This window comes from Acomys minous, assembly GCF_964271855.1.
Source record: "Acomys minous genome assembly, chromosome: 13".
NCBI classification, from domain to species: Eukaryota; Metazoa; Chordata; class Mammalia; order Rodentia; family Muridae; genus Acomys; species Acomys minous.
In genome coordinates, this window is record NC_140495.1 from 83,245,205 (window position 1) to 83,257,639 (window position 12,435).

The following is a 12,435-nucleotide window of genomic DNA, read 5'->3' on the forward strand; positions in this document are numbered from 1 at the left end:
TTATTCTAAGCTTGCAAAAATCATACATAAGTGTAACATTTTGTTCATTTTTTCTGCATATATTGCTAAGACCACACAATTATTTTGAAAACTAGTTCTTTGTAGGGAAAATTAATGGATTCACATGATTTGGAGTTTCTATACTTCTGAACTCAAATTAGTTAAAAAAAAAAGTATCTTTTATAGTCTCCATTACAGAGATGCTGATGGATGCTAACAATAAAATTAAGAAGTAAATAGGTAGAGTCTACATTTGTGGCTCTAAGACTAGGGTCAGTGTGCAGATGCGAGCTTTAGATTTGGAAATTATATTGATATTTCATATTAACTCCGCTGATCAGTTTTCTTTGATTCTACAAATAGCACAGACATCTGCAAAGATGATCATTCGCTTGTTTCTTTGTGATATTTACACTCTTAGTACGTAGAATTGGTAAACACTAAGCAATGACAATTGTGGGGAATATAATTTTTTGTTGTTTTTTATGATAATGGGCCACATCTAGTGTTTCATCACTGGCATACATTTCTTAATGGCTAATTTGAAGGCTATTAAAGAAATTCTGCTATTTCCAACTTATCAGTCTTTCTTTAAACTAAGCATCAATGCTGAATTTTATCATATAACATTGATATTTGTTATTTTTTTACTTATCAATGTAATGACTCATGAGTAAACTGCAAATACTGCAACAATTCCACATATATATATGTGTGTGTGTGTGTGTGTGTGTGTATACACAATTAGGTCAACCACTTAGATTGCATAAACATTGTGTCTAGGATTTTGGGTTTATGTTTTAGGACTTTTTTTTAAACCACTTCTTCTCATAAGCGTTTTATCTGTATGCATGTATGTGCCTATGTGCATACCTGGTGGCCAAGGAGGCCACAGGATCGATGGGATGCCCTGAAGCTGGAGTTACAACAGCTGTGAGCTTCCTATGACGTAAGAGTGCTGGTCCTGGAATTGCAGATGATTGTGACTGCTCATGTGAGTGCTGGGTATTGAACCCGGCTCCTCTGCAAGGACAACTTACAGGGCAACTGAGCACCTGGACCAGCTCTCCAGCTCGAGAACATTCTTTTCTTAAGCAGGCACGATCATCAAAAATACACTGACACCTTGCTGCCAGCTGATCCTCAGACTCATTCAGGGTTTCTTTGTTGTCATGCTTTTTTCTTTTTTTTCAAAGAGATCTAGTTCAGAATTGGTTTTTACAAGCATCTTTAAGTAACAGGCGTTTGAGACTATGCTTTAATTTGGAATAGTTTTCAGTCTTCCATAAACCATCTTGACCTTTAAGCTTTTAAGGATGACAAGACAGTTATCTGTGGCTTCTTCCTCATTTGGGGTTGTCTCTCGTTGTGTTACTGTTTGACATCACCCAGATATGCATCACCCATGCCGGTGCCATGTCTTCTCCCACGTGGTCCATACCCGCTTGTGCTCTGACTTTCATTTCAATTTGTCCCTGACAGTTCCCTACATGTCAGCCCTCTTTGCCAGCTTGGGCTCAGACACACTGCACCAGAACTCCTTCCTTCCTTCTTTCCTTCCTTCCTTCCTTCCTTCCTTCCTTCTCTCTCTTTCTTTCCTTTTTAAAATTGAAAATAGATTCTTCTCTTATACGATGTATCCCGATCACAGTCTCCCCCTCCCTACGCTCCTCCTAGTTCCCCCCGAATCTACTTCCCCCCTGTTTCCCTTTTGCAGAGAACAGAGCTGTAAGAGACAACAGTCAAACACAATAAAGCAAGCTACAGTAAGACAAGGCAGAAGCCCTCATCTCAAGGCTGGGCATGGCAACTTAATAGGAAAAAAAAAAAAAAAAGAGTCCCAGGAGCAGACAAAAAGGTCAGAGACACACCCATTCCCACTGTTGGAGTCCCACAAAAACACCAAGATAACAGCTATAACATATACACAGAGGACCTGGTGCAGACCCTTGCAGGCCCTTGCAGACCCCGTGTTTGCCAACTCACTCTCTGTGAGCCAGTGTGAGTAATTGATTTGGGGGCCCATGCAGAACACTCTTACCATCTTGCCTGGGCTGTGACTTCTCATGCTTGGGCACTCCCTTACATGTTTTTTTTTTCTTCTCTAAATTCTAATAGCCCCTTTCACCTTATGGCTCTGTATGTCTATACCTCTTTGGGTTCTGCTATACTTTAAGTTCCATGCTTAGTCACACTTCTACACAGAGCTACTTGCCTGTCCCTGGCATCTTGTTCTGAACTAGGGATCCCATCCCCTCACTCCTACCCATGCCATTCCCAACAGGAACACTTGCCTTCTCATGCTCTACCTGGTTCTAATGGCTTTCTGAAGAGTTCAGTACTTAGGCGGTTAGAGGAGAGGAAGAGAGGGAATAAGGAGGGTGAGGAAAGAGGAGAAGAAAGGAGGCCAGGGGAAGAAACACCGATTGAAAGTCTGGATGAGTTTGTTTACTGGGTTAGGTGAACATGATGGTGTCCTTCCCTCTCCTTGGCATTCGTGCTTGGTATTTGACAGAGTGTGGTCCAGTGGAGACCAAGGTCCGTTTCCTGGCCTCAGGTTCTAATAGTGAAGAGGCTGGGTGGGTCTCAGGCTGTAATACACTGATGTGAAGTGCAGTTTTGCACAGAGAGGCCTTTGTTGCCAAACCAGGCTAACTTTGTGCTCTTGTAGTGCTGTCAGGGTTCAGACCTCTCCTTACCGTTGTTCCAAATGCCAATTCTAGCTGTCTGTGAGTTCATTAAGTTGTATAGACATTGAGTCTGGTTAATTTGGGTATGTGATGCTTTCATTTGTCTATAAGATTATTTTATAATAAAGCATATTAAAAAACCCACAATACTCCACATACTTGCCCATGGGCCAATCCAATAAAGACAACTGAGACTCTCTTTTCAGATGACTCTAGATTGTGGTAAGTTGGCCATTAAACTCGGGCAAGTATGTATGGGGGGGGGGGGCTGTGCTAAGCAGGTTTAGCAACAAAGGTCTCTTTGTGCAGAGTGCTTGAGTCTCCCCAGAGTAGCCACCATAGAAATGAGGTTCAGGGGATGTGCACAGCAAACGAGGCTGAGAGAAATGATCTTGGCTAGGGCACTGTGAGCCCTCCATCCTCTTTGGGTCTCATTGTGTGACTACTCTTGCTCCGATTATTAATTGCCTAGCTGACTCTTGCTTTCACACTGCTTTACTGCCCAACAGTATCCTTTCAAAAGAAGGTACCAGTTGGGGGCCACACCCAAGGGAATTGATACCTTCCCTGATGTGCTGGTTGGTTTTGTGTCAACTTGACACAAAATAAATCACAAATAAAGGAGCCTCAGTTGAGGAAATGCCTCCCTGAGATCCAGCTGTGAGGCATTTTCTCAATTAGTGATCAATGGGAGGAGGGCCAGCCCACTGTGGGTGGAGTCATCCCTGGGCTGGTAGTCCTGGGTTCTATAAAAAGCAGACTGAGCAAGCCGTGAGGAGCAAGCCAGTAAGCAGCCCTCCTCCATAGCCTCTGCATCAGTTCCTGCCTCGGGGATCCTGCCCTGTTGAATTCCTGTCCTGACTTCCTTCAATGATGAACAGCAATATGGAAGTGTAAGCCAAATGCATGCCTTTCTGCTCAATTTGCTTTTTAGTCATGGTGTTCCATCACAGCAATAGAAACCCTAACACACTGTCTCTCTTATCCTTGTACTGCATTCATTCTCCAGGGTAAAAATGTTCAGTTTTGTACTGCAGTCATTACAAACTTTTTTTCCTCAAACATTTTTGTTCCCAAGTTTAAAGACAGCAGATCTAGGTGGCCTTTTCCTGCCCATCTCTTGGAAGCTCCTGTTTCCTCTGTCCTAGGGTTTGCCTCACTGGCCGTTAAGTGAGCCACTTTTTTTTTTGCCTGGAATGTGGTTAACCAGCAACAGCCATAACTGTGCTTGCAGCTGTGACCAAATCTGAATTACCCTCTAACCCCTGGCTGCCTCTTTCCTGTCAGAGTTTTGCTTTGCCTGTTTCTTTTTAAACGCCTGCAACGAATTCTTCTGCTTTTGCCCAAATCTTACAGTGTGGAGTTTGACCAAAGTACCTAACTAATCGTAATTATCTTCCCTCTTGTCGGTTGATTTTCATATTAGGCAAACCACAGAAAGTTCCCATTCCAGTTGTTGCTTGCTTCTGGTTTTATTATTAATATCTCTCTGATGTTGAATCAGGAGCCGTTTGTACCCAATCATGTGTTCTCAGCACTTGCATGCCTCTTCCTGAGGCTTTGAGCCCTTACTACTATGCTTCTTTACAATCTTATGTTTCCTTTATATGGAATGTTATAGAAAATCAAACTTGCTTGCTTCTCTGGGAAGGCTTTTGTGTTAAGAGTCACGCTTGAAGTCAGAGCCAGGGATCACTTCAACATGTCAATTCTTAGTTTCCAGGCATGGTTCTTGGTTGGTGCATCTGTTTCTGCGGCCCTGCTCCTCCCAGATTTACTGGCTGTGTTGGTCTTCTTCTGGAGCGCCCGTCCCTTCCAGGTCCTTACTTGCCCGATTCTTCCATAAGACTCCTGCAATGTACTCTGCCTAGAGTTTGTCTATGAGTCTTAACATATGTTTTGATCTCCTGCTGGGTGGAGTCTTTCAGAGGACCTCTATGATAGGTTCCCATCCTGTTCCCTCTCTTCAACTACTTCCAGTGTCTTTTCTATTTGCCCTTCTGAATGAGAATCAAGCATCCTCCCTAAGGTGCTCCTTGTTACGTAGCTTCTTTAGGTCTGTGGATTGTGGTATGGCTATCCTGTATTATATGGCTAATAGCTGCTAATAAGTGAGCATATACCATGCCTTTACAACGTTTAGGTATGTGCCTTGTATCCCTAATCTCTTCAAGACTTTTAACATGAACGGGTGTTGATTTTGTCAAATGCTTTTTTGGCGTCTAATGAGATGATCATGTTTTTTTTTTTAACTTTTTTTTTTTTTAATGTGGTGGATTACATTGATGGATTTCCATATATTGAACCACCCCTGCATGCCTAAGATGAAGCCTACTTGGTCATGGTGAATGATATTTTTGATTTCTTCTTGGATTTGGTTTACAAGTATTTTACTGAGTATTTTTGTGTCAATGTTCATAAGGGAAATCGATCTAAAGTTTTCTTTCTTGGTTGTGTTTTTATGTGGTTTAGGTCTCAAGGTAACTGTGGCCTCATAGAGAGAGTTTGGTATTCTGCTTCTGGATTTTATTGTCTCTGTTGAGAAGTCAGGTGTGATTCTGATAGGTTTGCCATTATATGTTACTTGGCCTTTTTCCTTTGCAGCTTTTAATATTTTTTCTTTGTTCTCTACATTTAGTGTTTTGATTGTTATGTGTTGGGGGGATTTTCTTTTCTGGTCTATTTTATTTGGTGCTCTGTAGGCCTCTTGTATAATTCTCTCTCTCTCTCTCTCTCTCTCTCTCTCTCTCTCTCTCTCTCTCTTTTAGATTGGGGAAATTTTCTTTTATGATTTTGCTGAAAATATTTTCTAGGCCTTGGAGCCAGGAATCTTCTCTTTCTTCTATTCCTATTACTCTTAGGTTTCATCTTTTCATGGTATCCTTGGTGTCTTGGATGTTTTGTGTCACGAATTTTTTTTTAGATTTAACATTTTCTGGGGTTGGGGATTTAGCTCAGTGGTAGAGTGCTTGCCTAGCAAGCTCAAGGCCCTGGGTTCAGTCCTCAGCTCTGAAAAAAAAATTAAGACAAAGATAAAAAATTTAAAAAACCCATTTTCTTTGACAGGTGCATTGATTTCTTCAATTTTATCTTCTACACCTGAGGTTCTTCCCTCCGTCTTATTGACGATGCTTCCCTCTGTAGTTACTGTTTTCTTCCCTAAGTTCTCTATCTCCACAATGTCCTGATCTCCTCAGTTTGTGCTTTCTTTGTTGTTTCTATTTCCACCTTCAGATCTTGAACTATTTTATTGCTTTTCTCACCTGTTTGTTTGCATTTTCCTGCATTTCTTTAAATGATTTGTTCAATTCCTTTATCTGTTTGTATTCTCCTTTCCTCTCTAATGGCCTCAGTCTGTTTGACTGTATCTTCCTTTATTTCTTTAAGGGCTTTATTTGCTTCTTCTTTAAAGGCTCTTATCCTCTTCATAAGCATAGATTTAAGGTCATTTTTTTTGTCTTTCAGTTGTGTTAGGATATCCAAGGCTGCATGCCCTTTGATAGCTGGGTTCTGGAGATGCCATATTGTTCTGGCCTTTGCTGATTGAGTTTCTACTCTGGCCTTTAGCCATCTGGTTGTCTCTGTCATTGGCTGGTAGTTCCTGCTGCTCACTGGAGTTCTCAAGAGTGTGAGAAGAGCCCTGGGCAGGAAGCTGGATATCCCTGCAGGAGCCCTCCTTCCATTGGTGTGTGTGGTCTCAAACTGGGGTGGTTATCAGGAAATTGCTCATGTCTCTCCTCAGATATATGATCCTGAGGTCAGACAGGACTCCTTTGGAGCCTCGGGGTCCTCTTTTCTCCAGGGGAAGTCCTGGTGTCAGCTGCCACACTACTGGGTTTCTTGCTTTCAGGTTAATGAGCTCCAGCTGCCCAGACACTGTGCTCAGACACTGTGCTCTCTGGGTGTAGAACTTTTCGAGTATTGCGAGCTCAAGAGGTCTGGCCAGTCTCCTTAGGGAGTGGGTAGAGCTTGGAGCGGTGGCTGAGGCTGTTTCCGTGGATCCCAGGCATCAGGAGGCCAGAGGTTGGAGCCAAGTCCCCAGTACCCAGAAGGTATCCACAGGATGGTGAGAGTAGGCTGGTGTCCAGAGGGAGGCTGAGACCAGGCTCTGGTGAGAACCCAGGAACTTTCCCCAGGATTACCTGGGTGACTTGAGGTTGGACCTGCTTTTTCCCTCACCATGAACTCTCCTCTCACCTGGGAAACATGGACACTGGTGTTTTGGGGTCCACAGCATGACCTGTTGGTCGTTCTGCAATCAGTTACTGCTGTCCTGCTGTTCAGATTCTGTGCTCAATTGGGCAGCCATCTTGGATCCTCCTGCCCAGTCCTCCGCCTCTAGTAAGAAGCCTCTACTCTCAATGCGTCTGTCACTGATTTGAATTCTTAGTTTCTTTACTACATGCCTTCAGTGTTCCCTGCTAAAAGAAGTAGAGTACCCTCTGTCCCAAACCACGCTTTTCTATGGAGCTTCTTTTGGTCACTGAAACATTACTGTGGGTAATGTGACCAAAGTTTGCACGATCCTTCAACAGTCATGCTGGCTGTGCGGCCTTTGCCATGTCCTTTAGGGTGTGGGCTGTCACTATTGTCTTGGTTATTTCTCCTGTTTCTGTGCTCAAGTAAGTGACAGGAAGGCGCTAAAGGGAAGCTTTGTTTGGATCTCCCAGTCTGAGAAACCAACAGTCTTTCATGGTAGGAAACCCAGGAAGAGCTGGTGATGACAAGAACCTGGGAAACACCTTACATCTTAGAGGATAAGGAATATTAGAGATTGAACCAGAAGCAGTGCCCAGCTATAGCCCATATACCTGATAGCCCTATGTCTATCCAGCAAGGTTTTACAGGTCACCAAAACTTGTCAGACACATAAACCCATAAGAAATATTTTATGTTCAGTCCACAGCAGACTCTGAGGTGACCCTATAGGCTCTGGTTTAGAATACTTGTTCCTCAGTTGTTGGCACTGATTGGGGACCCTTAGGGGCTGAAGTCTAGCTGGAGGGGCCTGTGCTCTCTGCTTCCTGTCCTCTTAAGATGTGAGCAGCCCCCCACTTCATGCTTCCGTTGCCTCAGATGGAGTCTCTCTGCCATGCTTTCCTTACTGTGATGGACTGAAACTCACTGAAATTGTGAGTGGAAATAAATATTTCCTCCCTTAAGTTGTTTGTATCAGATAATATGGTCACAAGGAAACAAAGTAACAGTACAACAGGTTTGATCCTCTAGAAACAAAGTCACCCTGAATTCAGCCAAATGTGCGTTGAATAGTTCTAGGCCAATCTGCAGATAACTGAGCATCAATGTGGAAGTACTTTCATGGCAATAAATAGGTTTATTGGAATTCATGAGCTCAACTCACTCTCCAGAATAATTTTCTTACATTGGAACACTGTTTTTGGATCTCACACTGTCAAAACAAACAATTTAAGAACAGAACATACTGGACACAAGGTTTTAAAGTCCTCTACAGAATCTGGACCATAGTAAGTACCCAATAAATGTATGTTGGGTGTATGGATGGAGTCTTAATGACTGGTGTTGGTGAAAATGATTCCATTTTCATATATATATATATTTCCGGTATTCCTGGATTGCAATGTGAGAAGGCCCTTGTTGTCTCTGAGAACTCTCTCATCTCTGACATCCCAGAATCTACCAACACTAGAACCTCATTTCTAGAGAGTGTCTATCCTTTGTGCATGTCTGAGGCTGCCTGTCTTCTTTGTTGGTCTATTGTTTTTGCTGCAGCTCTTTCCCTACTATAACACTTGATAGCCACTGAGTCCTTGCTATGGCCACTCACTTCCTGTCCTTCTCTTACCCAATTCTTATATCCTCTAAAAATAGAAGTGCCATATCATAGGGAAGAAGTTGGGACTTGGAGAGGTGAAGTCACTCACAAAACTACTCGGTGGCAGAGCTGATGTTCTAACCCACAAGGGAATAAGCACACCTACATGGGTATGTTTAACCTCCACTTCAGATGGTCCTCTACTTGAGTAGCCTTTTAGAAACCCACAGCACACCTGTAGGAACTATAAAGTGTTCATGAGCAAGAAGATATCTACAGAGATGGGATGCCAAGTTACCAAAAAGCCCAGCGCATGGGCTGGCTGTGGGTCCTATTTATTAACCATATGCACAGGGCTATCTAAACCTGCATGGGGTTTGTGGCTCATTCACTACACACCAAGCACCAAATGGCACCTGCTACCAAGCCACAGAAGAGGTGCTGGGTGGCCTGCCTACTTGCTTTATGAGCTTCTTCCAAAGGGACAGATGTGCTTCTAATGCTGTCTTCACCTCAGACTCTAGCGCCACCCTTACCCATGGGATGAAGTAGAGAGAGATGTGCCATGAACACATCATGATTCCCCTTCCACTGATTGGTAAGCATATTGATTACTTTTTCATGGTTGCGACAAAATACCCGGTGGAAGCAAATTAAAGGAGGGAGGATTCTATTTTGGCTCACATTGCACCTATTAGCCCAGTATGACAAGAAAGGCATGAGGGTTGGCTTGGTTATTAGTGGTGGGAGCATAATGGTAGCTGACCCAGAAGCAAAGAGTGCAGGCTATAACTAGAAGAGGATATTACCTCTTCAGCCCACTCCTGGTGACCTACATCTATAGGCCAGGTTCCACATCCCAAGGCATCTGTAGCCTCCCAAAATAGCAATGCCAGTTAGAGACCATGTGTTCAAATGCATGAGCTTGTAAAAGATACTTCACTTTCAAACCACGACCTCTCGCAATGATATAAACTCCATCTTTGGATTTAAGGCTTGCTGGCCTGGTACAGGCCAGGTAGTGCAGGCACTAGGGAGTCAGGGATGCAACTCTGAGCCTGATACTTCCTCTGTAGGTGTCAGTTACCTAGGTTAGGTCCTACTCTCTTTCAGAAACGAATAGTCCAGGACTGCCCTCCTCCTATCTGTCCATTGCCTACTGCCTTCCCTACACTACACTGATGGTATCTAGTGTGCCGTCAATGACCTTTATGCAACTTGTTCCTGCAGCCTACATGGTGAGACTTGTAAGCAGGTTAAGCAAAAGAGACTTGTACTCAGGGCTGGAGTGATGGCTCAGTGGTGAAGCCCACTGGCTGCTCTTCCATAGGACCTGTGTTCAATTCCTTACACCCTCATGGCAGATCATAGTTATCTCTAATCCAGTTATAGAGAATCTAGCACTCTCATATACTCATACAGACAAACATAAATGCATCAGTGCATGTGAGGGGCAGGAGAGAGAGAGGGAGAGAGAGACTGACTTGTACTATAGATGGTTCACCTCAGATAGATTTCCCCTAAGTCTTTACTGACAGAACTCTGATTTCATTCTGTTAACCACTATTCAAGGAATAGTTTTGAGAAACAAACATTTTCATTAGTCTAAGGCATGCATGGATCTCACTGCCCTAGACAATTGTTAGAGGTGGGTGGTCCCTGTGACCCTGCTACATTGTGACCTGGGATATAAACACACAGATATCTAGGGGAAATGTTTGCTTGCCCTGACATAAAAAACAAACAAACAAACAAACAAAGCAAAACAAAACAAAACCAACCAGACTCTCCTGTTCTGCGGATGTTGCTCCATCTGTGTGTGACAGAGAGTCAGAGGTCAGCGTGAGTCAAAGTTGACTGACTGCCCACTTCCCTCTTCAGAATTTACACTAATTTTAATTAATTAATTAACTATCTTAAATGCTTTCTACATGTCTCTCTGTGAACTGCACTCATAACTAGTGTCCAGGGAGACCAGAAGAGGGCATCCTGGATGCCTTGTAACTGAAACTACAGATGGCTGCAAGCTGTCATGTGGGTACTTGGAATTGAAGCCAGGTTCTCTGGAAGGGCAACTATTGCTCCTACTAACTGACTCGTCTCTCCAGCCCCCATGATTTTGTTTTTTGAAGTAGTTTCCCATGTACTTCAGGATGGTCTGATACTTACTATGTGGCTGAGTATAACCTTGAATGTCTGATCTTTTTGTCTCTGCTTTTCCAGTGCTGTCATGTGCCGTTATGCTTGGTTTCTTTGGTACTGGGGGTGGAGCCCGGGGCTTTGGTATGTTAGGCAAGTGTTCTACTAACTGAGCTACTCCCCCAGACCTGGAGCTTAAGTTATTTGATGTAATAAAAGGTCCTTATTTCTAAAAATGTCTTATGTTTTCCCTTGGTGCAATGCAAAGCAGACAATAAGAATACGAAGAGCCTCTGCTGGGTAAGGCTGTGCCAGCTGCCCTGTCTGTTTTGTAGTTCCTCTAATGTTTGGCAGCTCCTTTGCATTTTATTATTCATAGCCCAATTTTTGAGTAAGTTTGCCTGCTCCATTCATTGCTGGTAGACAGCAGTTCACGCCCTGTGATTGGTGTGATGCATGAGGAACATGTGACCCACCTGGAGGCATACCGCGATCACGGGTAGAGCTTCTCTGCATTTGTGACAAGGCCCCTGGATGGTCTGGGGAAAAGGATAACTCAGGGCAGGCAGTTGCTATGACTTCCAGTTACTTCTAACAAGGTGACCCCAGGCATGCTAGCTAAACTCTGGGCCTTGGGTTGTTTGTTTGTTTTGGTTTTGTTTTTCATCTGTGCAATGGGAATCAAGCAACTTCTGTATAAGATGGTGAATAAGATTTTATTTACAAACTTCCTGGCCTGTGCTTGCTTCCTGTCTGCTCTCGATCCATTTCCTCTTTTCATCCCAGTCTCATAAACCTCTCTCAAGTCTTCCAAATTTATGTTAAGTTAGATGGAGGGAGTTTATACAACCCTCCACACAGTAAAGTCAGGGAATAAACATGGCCCGTGGCCTAGGTTCATTATAATTTCACTTGAATATTTGGGATCAAAGAAGAGAACTGTATCACTAATAACACACAAAAAATGTTCCATTGATTGAATAAAAGTATAAACCGTGCACTAATTTTAATGCCACTCAACTCAGATTCCTTGATGTGCATTCGTGTGTCAGACTCACCTGGCAGGGGGTGGCGAATGAGATGGCTCAGCAGGGAAGGGGGCTTGCCACAGGAGACTGGCTTCCTGAGTTTAATCCCTGGAGCCCATGTCAAGGCAGAAGGAAAGAACCGACTCCACAGGGTTGTTCTCTGACCTCTACATATGCCATGGTATGCGTGTTTACACACACACACACACACACACACACACACACACACACACACACACAGAGAGAGAGAGAGAGAGAGAGAGAGAGAGAGAGAGAGAGAGAGGACACACACACACACACACACACAGACACACACACACACACACACACACACACACACACACACACACAATCAAAAGCACCTAGGAGGCAAATGCCTTTTCCCCAGATATTTCTTTTTAACTAGCCTAGAGCAAGCACATACCTTTCATGGGAGCACTGCTCAATTCTCAGCACTTTGCTGTTGGCCTGGGACCAGAGTGCAGGGGTGAATTCACAGGTCCTACCTGACTCTGACCCTCCTTTATTCAGGCTTTCCGAATGATCTTACAGTTCCAAAATGCTACACTCAGGCCCTTCCAGAGGTTAGCTCCTCCCTGTGGGAAGACATTTATTCTCAGCCCGGGCAATAAACCCACAAGAATTATCAAGGGTGTTGGAAGCCATGCCCGGTTCCTGTTGATATGCCTTTTTCTGTGTGCTAGAAATGAGTGCATCTAAACTGGCTGCTGTAAGATGTGCTCATTTCAGCCCAGATTTGCAGCCACAAGTTCCAAAGGCATCC

The 12,435-nt window shown here is 43.7% G+C and overlaps 1 long non-coding RNA gene across 1 annotated transcript in view; it reads left to right on the forward strand.

The window, feature by feature from the left end:
• Positions 1-3,534: 3,534 nt before the first annotated feature.
• LOC311580570 overlaps positions 3,535-12,435 on the forward strand; it is a 100,188-nt gene continuing 91,287 nt past the window's right edge. Inside the window, exon 1 of the long non-coding RNA XR_014773512.1 lies at positions 3,535-3,583. This is a non-coding gene — a long non-coding RNA (uncharacterized lncRNA). The remainder of the gene's footprint in view (positions 3,584-12,435) is intronic.